The following is a 23,299-nucleotide window of genomic DNA, read 5'->3' on the forward strand; positions in this document are numbered from 1 at the left end:
CCATGGCGATACAAAACACTTTACTGGTGTAGATTTACCATAATCTAGAAAATTTCAGTTGCTGACTTTTATGCACATTATTTATTTGACTTGAATTACCAAGGACTATACTCTCAATGGTTAACAGGACATTGTTTAATAAGTCCATGTAATCCAGGTATCATATCCTTTTGGATACTTTAAAATCTGTAAAATTTTTCTTTCTTTTTCTTTTCCTTTCTTTTCTCCTTCCTTCCTTCCTTCCCCCCTTCCTTCCTTCCTCCCTCCCTCCCTCCCTCCTTCCCTCCCTCCCATCCTTCCTTCCTTCCTTCCATCTGGCAATTGAACTGTGAAATGTTGGGGAAAGTCAGACATTAAATGCTTGGTTTCTACAACTGATGTCTTGAAAGTGTGGTAACAGTATTTCTGTTATAGATCTGGTCTGTTTATTACAGAACCATTTAGCACTTGTGTATGAAAAACTCTATTCTACCCTGAGATCATTTCCAGTCTTCTCTTTTTTTTCATGTATGTTCTCAGAGATTTATGTGTATATGCTTGAAGAAAAAGAAAAGAGCACCTAAATTAGTATGGAATAAATGGTGTCTTACTGTTGCCAGTACCTCAGGAGCTGAGTGGCCAGTCTGGTACTACAGGTCAAGTTAAGGAAACAGAAAGAATAAAAGCTCATTGGTGCAAATTAATTTTGTTGTGTATGTCAATAATTCAACAAATATTTTCTTATCCAGGGCAAGGTGTGTGGATTGGGACAGGGGCCTTCCTTTGGTAGGATGTAGTACTCTGCAGCACCCTAACAAACTACTTGGCCTGGAGGAATTATATGTCTGCCAGTACTTAGGATATTGAGAAAAAGAGAAGCCACCATACTGCACAGTTACGAAGCATGTCACTGAACATGAAGAAGGTATCCTGAAGCCACAGTGGCTGGAACATTGCAGGAAAAGAGAGATATGAGACTATTCAGTTGTTTCCTGGTAGAGACAGAAAGAGAGGAGAACAGAAAAGTCAGAGGCAGTGGTTCTCAAACATTGTTACCTGTTAGCATCACCTGGGAAACTTTATACAGATTCCCAAGTCTCACACCAGACCAATTCAGTTATAATTTCTGGGGTGAGTCCCTGAAATTAGTCTTTTAAAAAGTCTACATAAATGATTGCAATGTGCAACAAAAGCTAAAAAACACCTTTGAGACCATTGGCCAAAAGTGATATTACATTGATTCATGGTATGAGATATACACTTTGGTCATTAGTAAATTTGACATTGCTTAATAGTGCATTTCATTTGGTTTGTTATGCTGTGCTGTGTTTCTTCATGTGACTTGGTTTTTTTGAACATCTGAATGGATGAGGGTATATTTGACTCTAAGTAACTAAACTTAATATAATTTGTTGACTTTGCTACCCTACTATAATAGTTATATTTAATTGAATTACAGTGGTTTGATGATATATTACAAGTATCATATGTCTGGATTACCCACAAGGTTTTCCTCACTATTATAATCTATGGAGTCCAGAAAAATAGTTTATTTAGGATGCAATGTAATTTCTGCCACTGAATAATTCAAATCTTCCTTATGGGGGTACCAGGAAGGGGTTGCAGGTATGTGACAAGACATTGATCCCCTCTGTTCCCTTAGAGACAAGGTCGAGCTTAGGTGCCTAGAGATGCCTTGTCTTATATCTCTGTCTGTAAATAACTTTGAATTTCTTTCAAAGACAGTCTGATCAGAGAAGTCTAAAAACAAAACCCATGGTCAACAACAGGTACGAAGAGAATGAATGAATTTGCTGCCCTCCTGTACTATTAGTGAGGCGAAAGAGAAGCTCTCCCATCTGAACATCTAATATAGCTGCAACTACCTAGGGCTCAACTGCCCAGTGAGTATAAGGGGCCTGATGAGATGCTGGAATAGCAATCCAAGAACCCAGGTAACACTGTGAGCAAGCCAAGCTAAGGCTGATGGAGGAGGTGACAGTGAGGCAGGGGGAGCTCCTGGCAGGTACAGATCTTGGCAGCAGCCAACTTTACTCTCACTTCACGCATGTTAAATGTGTGTGTGTGCATGTGTGTGTGTGTGTAAGAAAATATACTATTTTTCCCCCACTGGGGTCCCTATAGAAGCCTCCAAATTCCCTTCAGTTTGCATCAGTTTACCATAAGAATATTATCACTTTCTGTGTGCCATGACAAGAAAAAAAATTGGGAAGCACTAATAAAGTTTAATTTTTAATATATCAGAGGCACTATGAACAACACAAATTGGCATAGTCAAGGTGATAGGGTTATTGTATTCCTTGGCTATAATTCCAAAGAGTATGTTTCCAACTTACTTCAACTTCTTTCTAGTATGAAACCACTGCATCATTGACTTTTTGGAGGATCAATAAACTCAGCACCTTACAGATCCTTGGTTTTAATAGGGATCCAGTTTAAATGGAGCGTATTAAATTTATCTAGAGAGAGATAGATTTAAGTATTATATGATAACATATTATATATTAATTATAATATAATATAGCATATAATATAAATGTAATAAACTATGTAATGGATTGGAAAGAGTATTCTGGAGTGACTAGATATTTGAAGGCAAGACAGTAAGCAACCAGAAATAAGACTACTACTTGCAGTGATATTTGTGGATTCACTTACTCTCAACATCATCTAAGTTTTAAATGACAAGTGTAGAAAACTTTTCTGAACCAACTTTGGAGTAGACTAATGATCAATGTTTGTCTTAGAAGATTTTTATAATAATCTGCAAAAAAAAAAAAAAACTATAAAAGGAATAACTAAGAGAACTCCATTCACTGGAACAATTCAGTTCAACTCAATTCAACAGCTATTTATTGAGTGTCTGTTAAGGGAACAGAACATGAAATGTTCAAAAGCCTTGATAACCTCATTTGCCAAACATATTATGAATTGTATTATACAGGGAGTTGTACAATAGGTAAGACAATGACTTATTTTTCCCAGATACGTTGCACTTGATAGGCAGAAATAAGTCTCGTAAAATAAAGTTGAAACCAGATAAAGTCTTTTATTGCCTTCTAAATGTATTCTTGTGTGCATTTTATTTCTCTACAGAAATTGGCCTGTTATTGTTTACACGATCTAAGGTTTCCTCAGTTATGTCAGTTAAGACCTAGGCCTCCACAAAATGAATATATGTTTAAGTTTGGCTTTGCACTTGCTCTTTTTGTGCGTAATTTCCGTCTTCTCGGACTCCTCCAACAATTATGAGCTGAGTAATATTGCATTGAATATACGTGCCACATCTTGATCCATTCATCTGTCAATGGACACTTAGGTTGCGTCCATGTCCTGGCTATTGTAAATAGTGCTGCAGTGAACAATGTGGTAGATGACTCTTTTTGAATTATGGTTTTCTCAGGGTATATGCCCAGTAATGGGATTGCTGGGTCATATGGTAGTTCTATTTTTAATTTTTTTAAGGAACCTCCATAATGTTCTCCATAGTGGCTGTATCAATTTACATTCCCACCAACAGTGCAAGAGGGTTTCCTTTTCTCCACACCCTCTCAGCATCTATTGTTTGTAGATATTTTGATGATGGCCATCCTGACTGGCGTGAGGTGATACCTCATTGTGGTTTTGATTTGCATTTCTCTAATAATTAGTGATGTTGAGCATCCTTTCATGTGTTTGTTGGCAGTCTGTATATCTTCTTTGGAGAAATGTTTATTTAGGTCTTCTATCCATTTTTGGATTGGGTTGTTTGTTTTTTTCATATTGAGCTGCATGAGCTGCTTGTATATTTTGGATATTAATCCTTTGTCAGTTGCTTCATTTGCAAATATTTTCTCCCATTCTGAGAGTTGTCTTTTTGTCTTGTTTATGGTTTCCCTTGCTGTGTAAAAGCTTTTAAGTTTCATTAGGTCCCATTTGTTTATTTTTGTGTTTATTTCCATTTCTCAAGGAGGTGGGTCAGAAAGTATCTTAAGGTGATTTATGTCATAGAGTGTTCTGCCTATGTTTTCCTCTAAGAGTTTTACAGTGTCTGGCCTTAGATTTATGTCTTTAATCCATTTTGAGTGTATTGTTGTGTACAGTGTTAGGAAATGTCCTAATTTCATTCTTTTCCATGTAGCTGTCCAGTTTTCCCAGGACCACTTATTGAAGAGGCTGTCTTTTCTCCATCATATATTTTTGCCTCCTTTATCAAAGATAAGGTGACCATATGTGCGTGGGTTTATCTCTGGGCTTTCTATCCTGTTCCATTAATCTATATTTCTGGTTTTTTGTGCCAGTACCATACTGTCTTGATTACTGTAGCTTTATAGTATAGTCTGAAGTTCGGGAGCCTGATTCCTCCAGCTCCGTTTTTCTTTCTCAAGATGCCTTGGGCTATTTGGAATCTTTTGTGTTTCCACACAAATTGTAAAATTTTTTGTTCTAGTTCCATGAAAATGTCATTGGTAGTTTGATAGGGATTGCACTGAACCTGTAGATTGCTTTGAGTAATATAGTCATTTTCACAATTTAGATTCTTCCAATCCAGGAGCATGGTATATCTCTCCATCTGTTTGTATTGTCTTTAATTTCTTTCATTGGTGTCTTATAGTTTTCTGCATACAGGTCTTTTGTCTCCTTAGGTAGGTTTATTCCTAGGTATTTTATTCTTTTTGTTGCAATGGTAAATGGGAGTGTTTCCTTAATTTCTCTTTCAGGTTTTTCATCATTAGTGTAGAGGAATGCAAGAGATTTCTGTGCATTAATTTTGTATCCTGCTACTTTACCAAATTCATTGATTAGCTCTAGTAGTTTTCTGGTAGCATCTTTAGGATTCTCTATGTATAGTATCATGTCATCTGCAAACAGTGACAGTTTTACTTCTTCTTTTCCGATTTGGATTCCTTTTATTTCTTTTTCTTCTCTGACTGCCGTGCTAAAACTTCCAAAACTATGTTGAATACTAGTGGTGAGAGTGGGCAACCTTGTCTTGTTCCTGATCTTAGTGGAAATGGTTTCAGTTTTTCACCACTGAGAACGATGTTTGTTGTGGGTTTGTCGTATATGGCCTTTATTATGTTGAGGTAGGTTCCTCTATGCACACTTTCTGGAGAGTTTTATCATAAATGGGTGTTGAATTTTGTCAAAAGCTTTTTCTGCATCTATTGAGATGATCATATGGTTTTTATTCTTCAATTTGTTAGTATGGTGTATCACATTTATAGATTTGCGTATATTGAAGAATCCTTGTATTCCTGGGACAAACCCCACTTAATCATGGTGCATGATCCTTTTAATGTGCTGTTGAATTCTGTTTGCTAATATTTTGTTGAGGATTTTTGCATCTATGTTCATCTGTGATATTGGCCTGTAGTTTTCTTTTTTTGTGACATCTTTGTCTGGTTTTGGTATCAGTGTGATGGTGGCCTCGTAGAATGAGTTTGGGTGTGTTCCTTCCTCTGCAATTTTTTGGAATAGTTTGAGAAGGATGGGTGTTAGCTCTTCTCTAAATGTTTGATAGAATTCACCTGTGAAGCCATCTGGTCCTGGGCTTTTGTTTGTTGGAAGATTTTTAATCACAGTTTCAATTTCATTACTTGTGATTGGTCTGTTCATATGTTCTATTTCTTCCTGGTTCAGTCTTAGAAGGTTGCGCTTTTCTAAGAATGTGTCCATTTCTTCCAGGATGTCCATTTTATTGGCATATATTTGCTTGTAGTAGTCTCTCATGATCCTTTGTATTTCTGGAGTGTCAGTGGTTACTTCTCCTTTTTCATTTTTAATTCTGTTGATTTGAGTCTTCTCCCTTTTTTTCTTGATTAGTCTGGCTAATGGTTTATCAATTTTGTTTATCTTCTCAAAGAACCAGCTTCTATTTTATTTATTTATTTTTTATATTAAATTGTAATTATGGTTTGAATTTTTTTTTATTTTATTTTATTTATTTATGTAATTTTGGTTGCATTTTGTCTTCATTGCTGCGTGCAGGCTTCCTCTAGTTGCAGCGAGCAGGGGCTACTCTTCGTTGCGGTGTGCAGGCTTCTCATTGCAGTGTCTTATCTTGTTGCTGAGCCTGTGCTCTAGGCACGCGGGCTTCGGTAGTTGGGGCATATGGGCTCAGTCTTTGTGGCTCGTGAGCTCTAGAGCACAGGCTCAGTAGTTGTGGTGCACAAGCTTAGTTGCTCCGTGACATGTGGGATCTTCCCAGACCAGGGCTCAAACCCATGTCCCCTGCATTGGCAGGTGGATTCTTAACTACTGTGCTACCAGGGAAGCCCCAAGACCAGCTTTTAGTTTTATTGATCTTTGCTTTTGTTTCCTTCATTTCTTTTTCATTTATTTCTTATCTGATCTTTATGATTTCTTTCCTTCTGCTAACTTTGGGGTTTTTTTGTTCTTCTTTCTCTAATTGCTTTAGGTGAAAGGTTACATTGTTTATTTGAGATTTTTCTTATTTCTTGAGGTAGGATCGTATTGCTATAAACTGCCCTCTTAGAACTGCTTTTGCTGCATCCCATAGGTTTTGGGTCATCGTGTTTTCATTGTCATTTTTTTCTAGGTATTTTTAAAATTTCCTCTTTGATTTCTACAGTGGTTGATCATTTTAATATGTATAGAAATATTGATTCACAGTGTTGTACACCAAGGACTAACATAGAATTGTAGGTCAATTATAATTCATAAACAAACAAACTAACTCATGGAGAAAGAGACCAGTTTTGTGGTTACCAGAAGTGGTGGGTGGGGGAGGTGGAACTGAATGAAGGTAGTCAACAGATGCAAACTTCCAGTTAGAGGATAAATAAATACTATGGATATAATACACAACATGATAAATACAATTAACACTGCTATATATATATGAAAGTTGTTAAGAGAATGACTCCTGGGAGTTCTCATCACAAGGAAAACATTTTTTTTCTTTTTCTTCTTTTTCTTCGTATCTGTATGAGATCATGGATGTTCACTAAACTTATGTGGTGATCATTTCATGACATATGTAACTCACATCATGATACTGTATCTGTTAAACTTATACACAGTGCTATATGTCAATTATATTGCAATAAAACTAGAAGGAAAAAATTAAATAATGTAGCCTTTAAAGTACTTACACCTAGTCAAAAAATTGAATTAAAAATTCTCATAAAGAGCTTTCTTTGAGTTTAAATTCATGGTTATCTTGGCTCAACAATTCAGAAAAATAGAAAAGCATATATTTATCCAAGAAATATCTGGTCAGAAGTTATTATTTAAGAGTAAAATATTAGAATCTACAAGTCTAAACAGTATGTAACTTATAATCAGTTTAAATTACATATTTCAATCAATAATATTTTGTAATCTTCACAATTGGTAATTGATTTAGTTAAAAATAAAGCATATTGCTCATTTAAAAACTCTTTATTTTGTAAAGAAGTGTCAAATGTTCTTCCTGCCAAAAATTATTTTCAAACAAGAACCATCCTTTTTCAAACTGCTTTAGAACAGTCCACATATTTTGCTAATGTAAGGAAAATTATTCTTCCAGTAAATACATTTTGATGAGACAGACACCAGATGTAGACATTGTTATTTCCTAAAGCAAAATATTTCCAGACTCTTAAAAAAATCCATGAGTCCTTGATATATGGTGAGCTACTTATTTATACTAAAGACTTCAAGAACATTATATAGTACTTCATAATTTTCAGCTTTTCAAGTAAAATTTACTTGCTAATGGTTACCTACTAATCGTGTTGTCTCTACAAAAATGTTATACAGTGAATAGCGTGTAAGTACTCTGCTTCTTGGTAGGAGAAATAAAAGATACAATTAGAGAATCTAAAAAGTAGCAGCACTATCATTCTATTAGTTTGCTACTTAAAAAAAAATCAAATGCAAAGTAAATCTTCAGTATTACTGAAGACTCAGAAGTAGCTTTGATAATGTATAGAGTTTTAAAATTTGTTTTGTTTTTGTCTTCATAGTGATTATAAATCTAGTGATCTCTTAAATTCATGTACAGTTGAGCCAGTCAGTAGTTCTCCTCAGATAGCTGGGAAATACTATTACTCATTGATCAAAGATCTCAGCAAATCTTAACTGCATGTCAACTATTCAACAAAGGATTTCATCAGTTACTTTTCATTTGAAGAAAAATGTGCATTCCATATGCATTAGTTATCCAGTTAAGAATACATTTTTTATTTCATTTTTAAAGTTCACTTTTTTAGATGTGAGATATACAATTCAGTCATTGAAGGTCTATTGCCTTTTCAATGCATTGGAAATAATAGCCTTTAATTATTTATAAATACTTTATCTAGATTTCAAAATAATGTTCCGAATAGATTTTTAAGAAGATGCAAAAACATGATTTTCCTTAATGTTTTTTAAAATACTTATTCTGAGCACAATGGAGAGATTAAAAAATTATCCATGTGATTAAACTATGTAGAGCATTTTTTATTTGGATACTTGAGGCCAAAGTAGTATTTTGGCCTGAATTATCTACATAGTAACATTAATTCTTTATTCTTGTCTAGCTATATCTCCCCTCATGATGGGGATAAGTTATCTATTACACAGATGGACATGTGCATATTTTTCTATACAGTTTGTCTAAATCTAACAAATAGTATAGTCATTCTTTTCATATATGCCAAGCATGCTTTTAAAATGTTTGTAGTTCCCCAAAGCAATAAATGAATTAATTCTTTTATCTGTAGCCACAGGGGTAAGACATATAGAGTAATGATGCTTTATGCAATATACATGCACACATACTATCAAAATGAAGCAGATTAAGAAATAAAATTCCTTAAGAGACCATGCCCCCATGGCATATGATCTTTCTTTAAATATGGTGTAGATGTATTTCTGTCACCATTTCAGTGACACACTGAGTTTAACATCATCCCATGGGCAGGGGAGTTTTTTTGTCCCGACATGGTCAAGCCAGGACCGTAAAAATTATTTCAGGTCTCTGTACAATGAGCACCTTTCCATAAATTATTGTTTCTTATGTGTGCAGAGAGCATGTCCTAGGGATCATTAATTACTGAGCTCACTGGGCAGGATGTGGGTCTCATGCCACCATTGTTTTATTGTTTTGGGGCGTGTCTCATGCTTCTGTCGCATGGTTTTGTTGCTCTAGGCAAGCCTGTTTGGTTTTGTGGTTAAGTAAACCTGCTTTCTTGAGTAATCATTAACTTACAGGGGTCTCCCATATTTTTTCTACTTACAGTCCCCTAGTGGGATTAGCTATTTAATCACCTACATTGTCCCTTTACTCTGTCCCTATCATCCCTATGACCCAGAATCTGTCTGTCCTAAACATCTGAAAGGTATCTGGTTCTGGACCACATCATTCAATTAAATTTCATAAAAACAACAAGTAAGCACCTTAATATTTGCCCATTTATATGAATCAGATGGAATCTTTGGCCTCAAACTGTCATAATCAAGAATGAGACAGAAAATTAATTTTACTTAGCAATTATATTTATGACACATGCTATATGATTCACTATTAACTCATTTAATTTTCAAATTAATGCCATAAGAAAGGGAATAACATTATAATTTTATAGGTTATTTTAAGTAAAATTTATACTACAGAGACTGGTAAGCAGGGCTTCCCTGGTGGCACAGTGGTTAAGAATCTGCCTGCCAATGCAGGGAACATGGGTTTGAGTCCTGGTCCGGGAAAATCCCATATGCCGCGGAGCAACTAAGCCCGTGCTCCACAACTACTGAGCCTGCGCTCTAGAGCCCGCGAGCCACAACTACTGAAGCCTGCGCGCCTAGAGCCCCTGCTCCACAACAAGAGAAGCCACCGCAATGAGAAGCCCACGCACCACAAGAGTAGCCCCCGCTCGCGGCAACTAGAGAAAGCCCACGCACAGTAATAAAGACCCAGTGCCGCCAAAAATAAATAAATAAATAATTTTTTTAAAAAGAGAGACTGGTAAGTAGCAGAAGTAGAATGTGAATCCAGGTTGTGGCAACTCGAGTTCAGCTTGTAGCCACTGTGCTCTGCTACCTCACTGGTATATACCAAGTGTGAAATAAGCCAGAGCTCACATGGAGCAACTTAATTTTACTTGAATTGCCACAGGAGAGATGAGCATTTTCTTCTCAGAGGATGCTCACTCTCTTCTCCTCAGTGTAAACACTTGGAAGAATCATTAAGGAGAGTGGAAGTTGGAGTAAAGATAACAATTCTAAAGGACTATCATAATCACTGTAATAAGGTGTTTATTTCCAATAGAGCATATTTACTTGTGTGAATTGCATTCTTATTGGCTACATTGAAAGCATATAGGCACAAGGTAAATTCTGACCACATGTGTGTTGTCGTCATATTCTTTTAGATACAGGCTGAAAATATTGAATGAGTCTGTACAGGTGATAAGAATTGCAATCTTCATTTGGACAAGGTGTGACCCAGAGCCCTGAAGTATAAAGTAATAAAAAGTAAAGTATGTCTCTTTAGCATGTTTACAGTTGCAGGCACCCATCAATTTGACATATAATCCCAGTGTCGTTTAATCAGCAAACTAAGAGTAGGATTTATGTATCCAGCACAAAGATGCCTCGGGCCCTTCTACAAGTTCTTTAATTTCTTTTCCATCTGTAAAATGAAAAGTATATATATAGCTATCTATTTTCAGTAGACTCTGAGAAAATGAAATGAGACTCCAGATTTAAGATAATGTGTATATACACCTGATATGCTTCCTTACAACTGATTCCCATAATAGCTTTTGACAAAAAACAAAAAGCTTATTTGCAAAGAGTACAGGTATGTCAGATTCTAGAAGAATCACTAAGTACAAACATAAATATATAAAGGAGGAAAAAACACTATTTCAAAGCGTGCCAACTCTATATTAATCTGTTCACAGTGGAAGAACTGATTATTTTTTTACTAGTATATTGTATCTATGAATGTTGTGATTTATCTTCAATCATCAGTACTTAAAAAGTTGAGAATGAAGTGGCATGACTAATATAGTTCAGGCTTACAGGAAATGTTCAAATTTTTATTTATTTGGGGACCAGAACCACATATAGTGGCCCTGTTATTTTGGTGTTTATCTTTCAATATGCTGTTGGATTTGGCTTTCTAGTATTTTGTTGAGGATTTTTGCATCTATATTCATAAGGGATATTGGTCTGTAGTTTTCTCTTGGAATAGTGTCATTGTCCTACTTTGGTATCAGAGTAATGCTGGCCACATAGAATGAATTAGGGAGTATTCCCTCCTCTTCTATTTTTTGGAAGAGTTTGAAAAGCATTAGTGTTCATTATTCTTTAATAATTTGTTAGAATTCACCAGTGAAGCCATCTGGTTCTGTTTTTTTCTTTGTTGGGAGGTTTTTGATTACTGACTCAAACTCTTGGTATAGGTTTGTTGAGAGTTTCTATTTCTTCTTGAGTCAGCTCAGAGGACGTGTGTGTTTCTAGGATTTTCTCCAATCTATCTAGGTTATTTGTTGACATACAGTTATTTAATTGCTTACTAAAATATGCTACTGAACCCCTCTACTGAATTTCTCATTTCGATTATTATACTTTTCAGCTGCAGTATTTTACTTGGTTTCTTTTTATAATTCTATTTATTGATATTCTCATTTTGTTCACACATTGGTTTCCTGACTTATTTTAGTTCTTTGTCCATGGTTTCCTTCAACTCTTTGAGCATATTGTATATTTAAGATAATTGAGTTAAAGTCTTTGTCATGTAAGTCCAATGTCTGGGCTTTCATAGAGATGGTTTCTATCAATTTGCTTATTTCCTTTTAAGTGACCATACTTTGTTATTATTTTGTATGCTTTGTAATCTTTTTTGTTGAAAACTGACATTCAAGTATTACAGTTTAGTAACTTGTCAAGTCAGATTCTCCCCTTCCTCAGGGTTAGCAGTTCTTGACTGCTGAATGTTTAACTTGTGTTTTGCCAGTATCTTGACTGAGATTTCCTTGAATCCTGGGAGTCTTAAATAATAGCAACGATGACAACTAAACCACCTCTTCTACGTTTTGTGAGTAGGCTTTGGGCTAGGACACTCCTTTAACACTTAGCCAGGCCATTTGCGATTCTGCCTCAGCCTTCACTTCTTTTTGCACTAAGACTATAGATTAGCCAGTAGTGAAATCTTAAGGTCTTCTCAGTTCTTCCTAAGCTTGTACCTTGTCCTGAGCATGCACTGTGGCTCTCTTTTTTTCCCAGTATACTCAAGTACTTTGAATGTCCTCCCCAATTTCCCAAAGAAATTCTCTCCTAGACTCTTCCAGGATTTAGAAGGACTTTTGTGTATCTCAACCATAATCTTTTGCCAAGCAAATGTGGTTATTTTGATGGCTTACAATGTTTTTGTGCAATACCCACAACATATCCTTCCTGAGTGGATATTCCTGAGTATCCACTGAGTGAATTCCGAGATAGATGAAACAGTGACAAGAAACTTGCATCAATCCTTCAGGTCCCCAGACAGCTTATAACAAACACCATAACTTACAAATAAGATTTTTCTGTTCCCTCCAGATCCAAGGACCAGAGTCTCATATTGGGAACATGACTACCATCTTCAAGACTTCTGTAGACCTGGAGAGGGGTTGGAGAAAACACAGATAAAATATCCGAAGACTTCCTAAAGTGAGATTTTTCTTGATTCAGTGTCCTTTTGATTGCTGTGAACTTTTGATTGTTTCTGGATTTGACAAAATTATTTCAGACATTTTCTGGTTGTTTCCTTGACGTTTCTGTGAATAGATAATGGGAGTGTGGAGCTACCTACTTCTGCCATTTTGCTGACATCTATTAGTACTATTTCAACCATTATCTCAGTGAGAAAAACCCCCTTGGAACTTCTGTCCATTGATCCCTCTATTTTATTCCTATTCATTTAGTCTCCTGTTGTATTTACTTCCCTCATTCCTCAGATTAAGTTTCATATTACGTCATTTCGACCACTTTTTCCCAATATCCTAAATTCCCTTTCTGCATTCCCTTTCTATATTATACTTTTAATCTTACTGCTTTGGCAAATGCTCAACTATGGATGAAACCAAGTAATTGCTTTCTTTTTACCAAACATGGGCTTCTGGCTCTAACCAGAACACCACCTATCTATTTGGAATTGCTAACAATTCCTGGTCACTAACATCAGTTGGGTTTCAACATTGCTCTGCTATGTTCCTGTGTTTCTCTAGTTAGGTTGTTTTCTCATTTTCTATGTTTTACATTTTTCTTAACGTCTTCTCTTCTTCCACCTTGCTCTCATTAATTACTTTTTTTTTTTTTTTTTACTTTGCAAAGAAAATAGATATCAGCAAGGTGTTGACTTTTGGACACTAAATCCATAAACCAAATTACATTTATACCCATCATGTACTTCTTTCTGCTAACAAAATCATAGAGGTTTCCTTTTTCCCATCCAAGGCTAAATCTTCTACATCTGCATCCCTTTTTCTTACATCTTAGTGACTCTGACTGTGGTGTTAATCATCTATTTAATTTGCCGAAGCCAGCTTTTACTGGCTCACAAGAACTGATGGATGAATTTTAAGGAAATTTGAAAGCTATCAATTTGATAGGTGGAAATTGTTTATGGTGGGAGTATTTACCCCATGTAATTCACCAAATCCTACAATATGTACTGTTTTTTAATTTTCAGAGAAATGGATGTTAAACATTTGTCAGCACGACACTGTTTATCTTCTACTTCTCCATTAAATTTTATTCCAATTAACATTTTTACCTAATGAGGAAAGAGAATATCAAATCTTTATGAGGGGTGAAATCATAGAATTACTTTAACAACACAAAGGTATATGATTATAGTCAATTAATATAGCTTGATTAAGCTGCCTGATGCATTTCCATGGAATGAAAGTAGTACAATTTGCAATGTATTGGCAAGGGGAATTAATCAAAATAAAAATTTTATTGAATTAGTTTTACCTTTTCCTTAAAGTTTCTGTCAACTTAGCTGAGGAACATCATGCATTTCAATATATCATATAACAAATTTTATAGTAATATCGATAATTTATGCTAAGAACATTTAAATATTTAAAATCAAATTTAATTAATTTGTCTGTTGGACATGATAAAGAAATAAGCTTCTGCTTGGTAACACAGTTTATTTATCTTAGCACTGGGTTTCTAATTACTTTTAAGTAACTGTGTTACTTATTTTCATTTACTAAAATTAAGCAGTAAATGTAATATTATTACTGTCCCTAGGAAAATCTCTAAATACATGGGATAGATTTAAGAGTGAACTTGAATGAAATATTACAAATACATGTGATCTTGAATGATTAAAGCATTTGGTAGTTTTAGATTACCCCTGTTGCAGATGGTATTCTCATTAATTTATTTTATTATATAGAAAAGGATGAATTAGTTGAAAGACTAACTAAATGGTCAGCTTTTTCTTTTTAACTTTGAAATAGTATCATTAAAATTAAAACTTAGGAACTTGTTTCAAATGTTATTCAAGATGCTATCCATATGTCTAACAGCTCAGTGAGATGAACAGATAGCTACTAATTTTCTTTCCAAAATAGAAAGACAAAATAGATTATTCTGTTTCATATGTATTCATTTCTTGGTAAATGAATATCAATATTAGCAAAAATCTCTTGCCTCTAACTCCAAAGTCTTAATCTGTATATCATCTATATTTATATTTGTATCTGTATCTCTATCTATATACATATACATATATACAGTTGATCCTTGTACTTGGAAGGGGCTAGGGGTACTCATCTCTGTGCAATCAAAAATCTCTGTATAACTTTACAGTTGGCCCTCATATCTGTGATTCTGCATCCTTGTATTCACCCAACCATGTTTTGCGTAGTACTGTAGTATTTATTGAAAAAGATCATATGAATGAACCCATGCAGTTCAAACCTGTGTTATTCAAGGGTCAACTGCAAATAGATAGATAGATATAGATATATTTGGTTTTGCCTTTAAAAGGGAAACTAGCTTTAAAACAATGATAGCCTTTATACATTCTGAGTCTATTGTACATTTTAAGTGCTTTCAAACTTAGCATGCTCATTGAGGCAGAGATCACCAAATTCCATCAACTATACTTTCTTAGTAACAGAATGATGATCTTTTTGAATACAGCAGGGTGTCCAGTTAAAAAAATCATCATTTCTGAAGTTCCTTTGCAGGTAGGTGTGATGATGTGACCAAATTCTAGCAAATAACTTAAGCAGAAATTGTTTGGGACTTTAGACAAGCTAGAATGGTGGAGCCAGAAAGATTAAAGGAATATGGTTCCCTGAGGAAGATGGGGTTGCCATGCTCATTCTGTTTTATCTATGCCTGGCTATTTTTTATGTAAAAAAGAAACTACCTTATTTAAGTTATTGTTTTAGGAAGCTCTGCTGTTCATACTTGAATGAAATTTATAACATATCCAGTCAGGTTATATATTCTTCAGTTTCCCATTATTACTATACCTCATATCTAAATGATGTGCCATTTAGACATACAGAAGTCACTTAGTTAGGTTATAGCTGTCTGTAAATAGCACAAAACAACAGGACAAAAATGTGAAAAAAAATCTTGCATTTGTACATTATAGTGAAAAACATTTGCACAACTCTTTCTTCTAGTAATAGCACCCTTACCCTGCCTCTCCCACCAGCTTTTGCAGATCCATTCCCATCTCATTCAAACACCTCCAGGTAGCAGTGTCATCATCTTTTAAGTGACTCCACCTCCCTGGTCACTCTCTACTATTTATCCCCTCACCCAAACTAGGGTAGTAATTGCAACCTTTGCTCCTGATTTGTCCAGGCAGTTAGCACAAAGACCCAATCAGAAGTCAGAGTTTTACCTAAAGTGATTTTTAATTGGTACTAAGAAAAGGACCATTGCTTTCTAGTATTGAAAATTGGAAAACATGAGGTAAGACTTGGTAGCAGCTGTGATTTTAATGTTTAAGCGAAAACTGGTATAAAACAATGAACAGGAATAGAGCAGATAGAGTGACTCACAAAGACCATCCAATGGTTTGGGGGTTACAATGACCAATTGTCCCTGAAGCCCTTATTATTGTTCACTTATATGAGTTGATAATTCTCCCATTAGGCTAATTTTGTCTCATTTTAATTTCAAACATTTTGCAACAAAAAGTCCTGAACTACAAGTTGACTTACGTGTCTTTATTAAAATAGTTCAATTGGTCTTGTGATGTTTGATATTGGACAACCAAAACATATATAGCTTCTTGCGTGACTGTTTCATTAACCCTTTGTAAACAGTCTTTACCTACTCCTAAGACAAGCTTGAGACCTACACACCCTCAAGATATGAATTAGGTACATTCATATCAAACATTTCAAGATTTCAAAAAAAATGTATACCTTGTTGTTGGAAGAGTATAAAAAAAGACAGCTTCCTATTTGAATGAAAAATAATATTAGAATCATGTATGCTGTCAAGAAATGTATAGAGTACATAAAGTGATGTACCAGATAAGAACACGTCAGTACATTTTCTCAGGAAGGTAAAGAAAGCTCAGGATTACCAGGATTTAAATTGTTTATTGGCAAACAATCCCTTTTTTCAGGCTTCTTTCTGAAACTTAAAGATTTGGTGGAATAACATATTGATTACTCTTAAAACTCCAGAACGTAATCTCTGTTCTTTTAGACTCTCTGTGTAACTAGGGACTGGAAAGAGAATGTCCTCTCTGTTTATGTGAGTAATTAATCAGAAGCATTAATTATTAGATCCCATTTACCAGAATTTTGCACTGAAAAAATGAGAGTGGAAATTGAGTAATTATCTTCTTCCCATATTACATATTGTATATTTTCTTTCTCCTTTTTATTTTTCACCAATATACCAGGTAAGATGCAATACTTTTTTTTTAAAGATGTTTTTGATGTCGACCATTTTTCCAATCTTTATTGAGTTTGTTACAATATTGCTTCTGTTTTATGTTCTTGGGGTTTGTTTTGGCCCCGCGGCATGTGGGATCTTAGCTCCCCAACCAGGGATCGAACCCACACCCCCTGCGTTGGAAAGCGAAGTCTTAACCACTGGACGGCCAGGGAAGTCCAAGATGCAATACTTTTATAATGAGATATTTTAAGTGTGGTTTTGGTACACATACCCATTCAACAGAAGCAAACATTTTAAGGTTTTAATTATGTTTATTTTAAGTTAGATCAGATTATTTTTTGGTTTATATACTTTCTAGTTTATATCCCACTTTATTTTATATATTCATTCTAATTTATGTCTTTCTTTATTTTAAAAAGGATACAAATGACTTACAAATATGTACAAAATGTAACAACATAAAGTAAGTTTAAATAAGTAGGAAAATGAATGAAGAATAAATTAGATTAAACAAGGGCCCAGGAACCAGAGCATGCCTAGTTCCCAATATCCATGCCATCAACTCAAATGCACTTACAAGGAGCAACCTGTGTTTGACATACATTCTTGAAAATCCAATAGAAAGAGGAAAAAATAATTATTAAATATTTAGTATCTATGTTCATGTTCTCCAATAAAGTAGCCACTAACCACATGTGACTTAGCCACTTGAAATGTGGCTAGTCCGAATTGAAAAGTCCTATGTATAAAATGCACTCTGAATTTCAGACCTAGAATAAAAAAAGAATGTAAATATCTCATTAATAAGTTTTATAGAGGTTACATATTTAATGATAACATTTTTGATATATTGTGTTAAGTAAAATATATTATTAAAATTAATTTTACCTGTGTCTTTTCACTTTCAGAGTGGCTACTAAAGTATTTAAAATTACATAGGTGGCTTGCAATTGTAATTCATTATATTTCTTTAGGACACCACTGGTCCATACGGTAAAACAATTTCATTACTCTAGGAAATCACTACTATTCCTAATGCAGGCAGTTCTCACTTTGCATAGTTCTGATATGCATGGATTTCAGTTTCTATTAGTTTAGTTAGCTAACACTAGTCCCCCACACATGATCCAAATTTTAGTTACCATGGCATATTAACTATGAGTTATTGTATAAAGTGTAAATTTCACTGCTAGCTATTCATTCCACAAATATCTAGTACACCATGTTCAGTGACCAATCATGACACTTCCTTCTCAGTCTCTTGATGATTGGTTACTGCATATCTGTTTTCAGACAGCATGCACAGACAGTAAAGCATGTACTTGTGTTGCCTTCTTGTCTCCAAGTGATAACCCATGTGACACCTTACAAAATGAATAATCAAAAGAGAGTATAGGCCAACAAAGATAAAATGCAATAAATAAACAAAAAATCATAACAATGGAACTGAAATTTTAATTAAATGTATATGGAGTTATAAAAGAAATAGTTGATTGTGAAGATGTTGGCACTGCCATCATTTGAGAAACCTAGATATGCAGTCAGGGGAACTTAGTGAAAGCCAACTTATAGACATAAATGAGGAAAGTGGTTGTGTTAAAAAAGATGCAGAGAAAGTGGTGCTGGCAAAACTTCACATTAATGGAACTTTCTGAAATTATTTTACATCACTGAAAGCATAAAGAGGAAAATGTGTTGGAAGCTGATGCAAACTTAGAAAGTAATATATAACAATTTGTCAAGGCATGTAAAAGGTGCTTGCTCCCTATCCTAAGTTATAAGGCAAGAGGAAAGCAAGCACTGTTCAAACTACTCTTGATAAGTTTATTTTGCTATTTTTAATTCCCTATACATTTATCCCTAAGTCTAAGAGAATATTAATGTTTTGAGAAAATTTTTTAAAGTTTACAGAACAATAGAAAAACATTTTCTATTGATTATTAAGAGAGCTTTGCACAGTTGTAGCTTTAATAGTCATTTTTACAATCCTGCGTGGAGGCAAAGTGAGGACCACTTGTATTAAGATCAGGGAGAAATATTTTTTGAGGTTTCTCATAGAAAGGTTATGGAAAGCATCTTAATTCCTTACAGCAAAGTCAGTGATGAGATCTACTGGACTCTTTTCTTGTAACCTCACCAAAGTACTTGATGGCCTCCTTAGAACAAGGGAGTTCCGTGATGGGACAGTGTGATGAGATCCAGGGGTAACTAGCTCACGGATCATTTCTCTTTATTCACTGATACACTTGAGAATGGGCTATCAATTTTTTTTTAATTAATTAATTAATTATTTATTTATTTATTTTTGGCTGCGTTGGGTCTTCGTTTCTGTGCGAGGGCTTTCTCTAGTTGCGGCAAGTGGGGGCCACTCTTCATCGCGGTGCGCGGGCCTCTCACTATCGCGGCCTCTCTTGTTGCGGAGCACAGGCTCCAGACGCGCAGGCTCAGTAATTGTGGCTCACGGGCCTAGTTGCTCGGTGGCATGTGGGATCTTCCCAGACCAGGGCTTGAACCCGTGTCCCCTGCATTGGCAGGCGGATTCTCAACCACCGCACCACCAGGGAAGCCCTGGGCTATCAATTCTTAAGGCAAATTTTTATGAACATAGTTTCTTTCTAATCTTAAAAAAGAGAGCAGTGGGCAGTTTGGGATTACATTCTAGAAGATATACCACTAATGGGAATATTGTTATCAGTTAAGTACAAAGGGCCTTATGTTTTAACAAGCAGCAGAATAATATAATTATTAAATTAAATTAGCTATTAAATCAGAAGAATATTGATGTTTTTAAAAGATATGCATATTCTGAGAACTGACCTTTTATGTCAGTTTTTCTTTCTTGGTTTGAGATGCTGAGCCAGCCAAGTGAGATTTGGTATCAAGACCAAGGTATAGATCTGTGGGTACTGCTCGTATTTGTCTTTGTTTGTTTGTTTGTTTGTTTCAGATCCTGGTGAGTATCTCTTAATACTGGTAAAACTGAGCACTGTCTGGAGTACTAACTGGTTTCATATCTCTTTTTTCCATAGAGAATTACTTTACCACAGCATGTTAGATCATATCTGAAAGGTATCTGTTCTCCCTTTCCATTAACTCTTCCCTTTATTGACTATGGAACATTTTCCATTTTCAATATTTTGATGTGAATTCACTTGTAGGATCCTCACAGGGGCCCTATGAGATAGGGTAGGTATTTTTATTTCCCTTTGTCAAATGAAAACAAAGAGACCACAGGGAGTTGGGTGACTATTTGTGACGACCATGAGAATGCACCTGGTGTATTTCCAACTGCTGGGAGCTTAATTGACTGAGGACCCCAGCTGCTTCCTCTGACATCCACCATGGGAAAGCGAAGGAAGCCTCATTCCTAGGTAACAGGAGACTCCTCAGAGTAGCTGACTTGGTTTGAGGACTCCCAATGGCTATGTTTAATCTTTCCTGGACTAGGGCACTTTCACCCACCCTTACTTCCCTCTCCTTAACTCTGGATCACAGTTGTGTCATGGTCTAATGACTTTCTCAGCCTTTCCAGCCCCTGCCTGATTTTCTTTCCTGCAGGTATTTCCACTAAGAAAATTAGATCAGGAAGAGCTACTGCTGACTTTCAGAAACTGAACTATTGCTGGCCTTCAAAAACACAAAATATGCAAACAAAGAAACTTGATGCTGGAGATTACAGCTTCCTGTATCAGCAAAATATAGCATTTGCAGGAGCTCACAGGGAAGCCACTGCAGCTATCATACTCTCTCTACCAGCACGTCTACCTGCTGGAGGAGAATAAGGGCTTCTTTCCCTCTTGCACATTTCAAATTTCTTAAGAGTACCTCTCATTGGTGTAACTAAACTAGAACCCATCAGGCAAAGGAGCCTAGGAAAGGGGTCCAGTTCCTGACATGTAGGAGAAGTATAGAAGGTGGGGACATATACATGATGTCTAGCATTGATAGTTAGAAACAATTCAAGGAACAAGGGCTGCTGAAGACTATTTTTTAGCTAGCCATTTTTCTGAACCCATTCAATTTCTTCGGTGCCGTTTCATTGTAGATTTTGTTCTTTAAACTTGACTCAGGTTGGGTCACTGAAATTCCTTAAAATATGATTAATCTAAGGTTCAGCATCACTTCTTCCATTACCCAGATGTTTGTTTTTCAGTCATTTACATACATTCTTTGCCAGCTTCCTTGTGTTCTGCAAGTGACTACTGTGCTAATATAGGAATAGATGGGGTTAGAGAGAGCAAAACATATCTCTGCTTCTTCAGCAATTTCAAGACAAGAGTTTCATTTATTTTTCTAACTTTTCTTTGTGTTTTATTAACCTTTTTTGGGATGTGTGAAATGGTGGTAATAAATACTTGAACATTTAATCTTCTACTGAGCTTACTTAACTTCTTCAAGGGAAAAAAAATCAGAGCATGGTCCTTATCTTTAAAGCTACAATATTTTGCATTTTTTCTTTTTATTAAATCCCCCACCTGACTCTCCTATTGAAAGATTCATTTAATTATAGAACATGTGCCATCTTAAGTCATTTATTATTCTAGACTCTGAAAATATAGTAGTGAATAAGATGAAAATGTCCCCTGCTCTTGTGGAACTTTCATTTCTAGTGACAAGAACTATCAATAGTTAAATCAACTGAATGAAAAAAGAAAGATGATTTCAGACAACAGTAAAGTCTGAGAATAAAATAAAACAATGCAACATGAAAGAGAGAACAGCTGAGTCTGAGCACAGCATAGTTAGGAATGTTTTGCTGAAGAATTGCATTTATTTGGGACCTGGAAGAAAAGAAGTTTCCAACTACTAAGGGACAGAACATTCTAGGCAAAGGAAACGATATATGCAAACATCTTAATGCAAATTTTCTGGCAGAAAAGAACATACATTCAGGAATGCAAAAGGTCAATATGTCTGTATCATAAAGGAACAAGAGGGAGTTAAGAGAGTTATGAAAGATGAATTTGGACAACCAAATCAGAACCTAGAGGGTTCTGTAGCCACGTTGAATTTGTTATTCTAAGAGCAAGTGCACATCATTGTAACAGTGAAAACACAAGTGTTACATGTTCTGATTTGCAGTTTTAAATAAACAATAGGACTAAAATAAGTAAACCATGTTTTTATCAAGCCTTTATTCTATATAACTGCTACATTTAAAAACATTAATTAGTCATTATCTTTAAAGTAATATAATGAGCATTTTATAATGGGTTTTGGTTTCATTATTTTCACTAATACATACAATACTTTTACACATAAGTATTTTAAAAATCTGATAGTTGTTTTTTTTCTCTGATTTGCAAAACAGTGTGCTAAAATTAGAAGATTTTGACAACAATGACAATTTCATTGTTGCTTGTAAACTGCTTAAATATTAAAGATGTATTGATTACTTGTCCTGGAAATCTCAATAGAGATCCAGACTGATACAAGTCCTGTATAAATAATCTTTGTGAGAAAAAAATTACAAAGTGATAAGAGGTAGAGAAAGGGGGAAGTGTTATAGCAGTGAAGGGAAGGGAGTAAGCATTTTGTGAAGAAATCCATCAGATAACATTACAGAGTTTAGCACCGGATATTACTGGTATTAGCCTGCTGGAGCATTCCCATAGAAGAAAGGAATGTAAGCTTTATTTTCAGCCTCACAATTCTAATGAAAGGCCCTCTCTTCCCCCACAGAATGAACCCCAGCCCAGTGCATGAGACAAACTCTTCCAAATGCCTTTGTGCCAGTGACTTAAGTGAAGGACTTTGATCTCTGTCCCCCACTGTAGACAGCAGAGTCTTGAACAGTTCATCTCACTGTACTTATGTCCACTCAGCAATACAGTTTCTGTGCTGAAAGTACTTCTTTCTAGCACATGATACAAAATAAATATTCAAGAAAATTGTTAAGTTCCTCTAGGGGAAGATAAATAACAACGAATATTAACATTCTTTTTTCCGGACTTGGGTTTAAGAAGCAAGGTTGACAGGCAGACCACTGCAATGCTGTGACTTCAGAAGCATTTCCTGCCTGAGCTGAATGAGACTTCCGTTTAATGACTTCATTTTCAAACTTCCTTTTCCTGTACTCCTTCAGAATATGTTTTAATTCATTCAGTCAGTCAGAATTGTTGAGTGTCTACTTTATGTGGGGCAATTTGTTTTCAGCATTGAGTTGTGTATACAGTAAGCTGAAGTTAAGTGTGTGTGTGAGTTTCTGAGTGCCAGTATATGTGTTATCTACTAATTATTTTCTGTAACAATTTATTTTTCTTTTCTACAACAGTTTGTTTAAAAAAGGTGAAATGTTGCATTACTAGAACTATTTTATGAGAAATAATAAACAGCTTATACAAATTGCATTTCGATTTGGAGGAAGAATAAAATTCTACCTAAATAGTTTTATTTCTTTTTAAAATGATTATTATATGGACTAAAAAACTTACCTTTTTTACTTAGC

The 23,299-nt window shown here is 35.1% G+C and overlaps 1 long non-coding RNA gene across 1 annotated transcript; it reads right to left on the bottom strand.

Moving 5' to 3' along the window:
• Positions 1 to 9,202: 9,202 nt before the first annotated feature.
• On the bottom strand, positions 9,203 to 21,533 carry LOC118905715. Its single transcript, XR_005022331.1, has 3 exons — positions 21,523 to 21,533; positions 20,447 to 20,448; positions 9,203 to 9,273 (listed from the first exon to the last, which is right to left on the bottom strand). It is a non-coding gene; the product is annotated as an uncharacterized LOC118905715 (long non-coding RNA).
• Between the last annotated feature and the right edge of the window lie 1,766 nt (positions 21,534 to 23,299).

This window comes from Balaenoptera musculus, chromosome 13, assembly GCF_009873245.2.
Source record: "Balaenoptera musculus isolate JJ_BM4_2016_0621 chromosome 13, mBalMus1.pri.v3, whole genome shotgun sequence".
Taxonomy (NCBI): domain Eukaryota; kingdom Metazoa; phylum Chordata; class Mammalia; order Artiodactyla; family Balaenopteridae; genus Balaenoptera; species Balaenoptera musculus.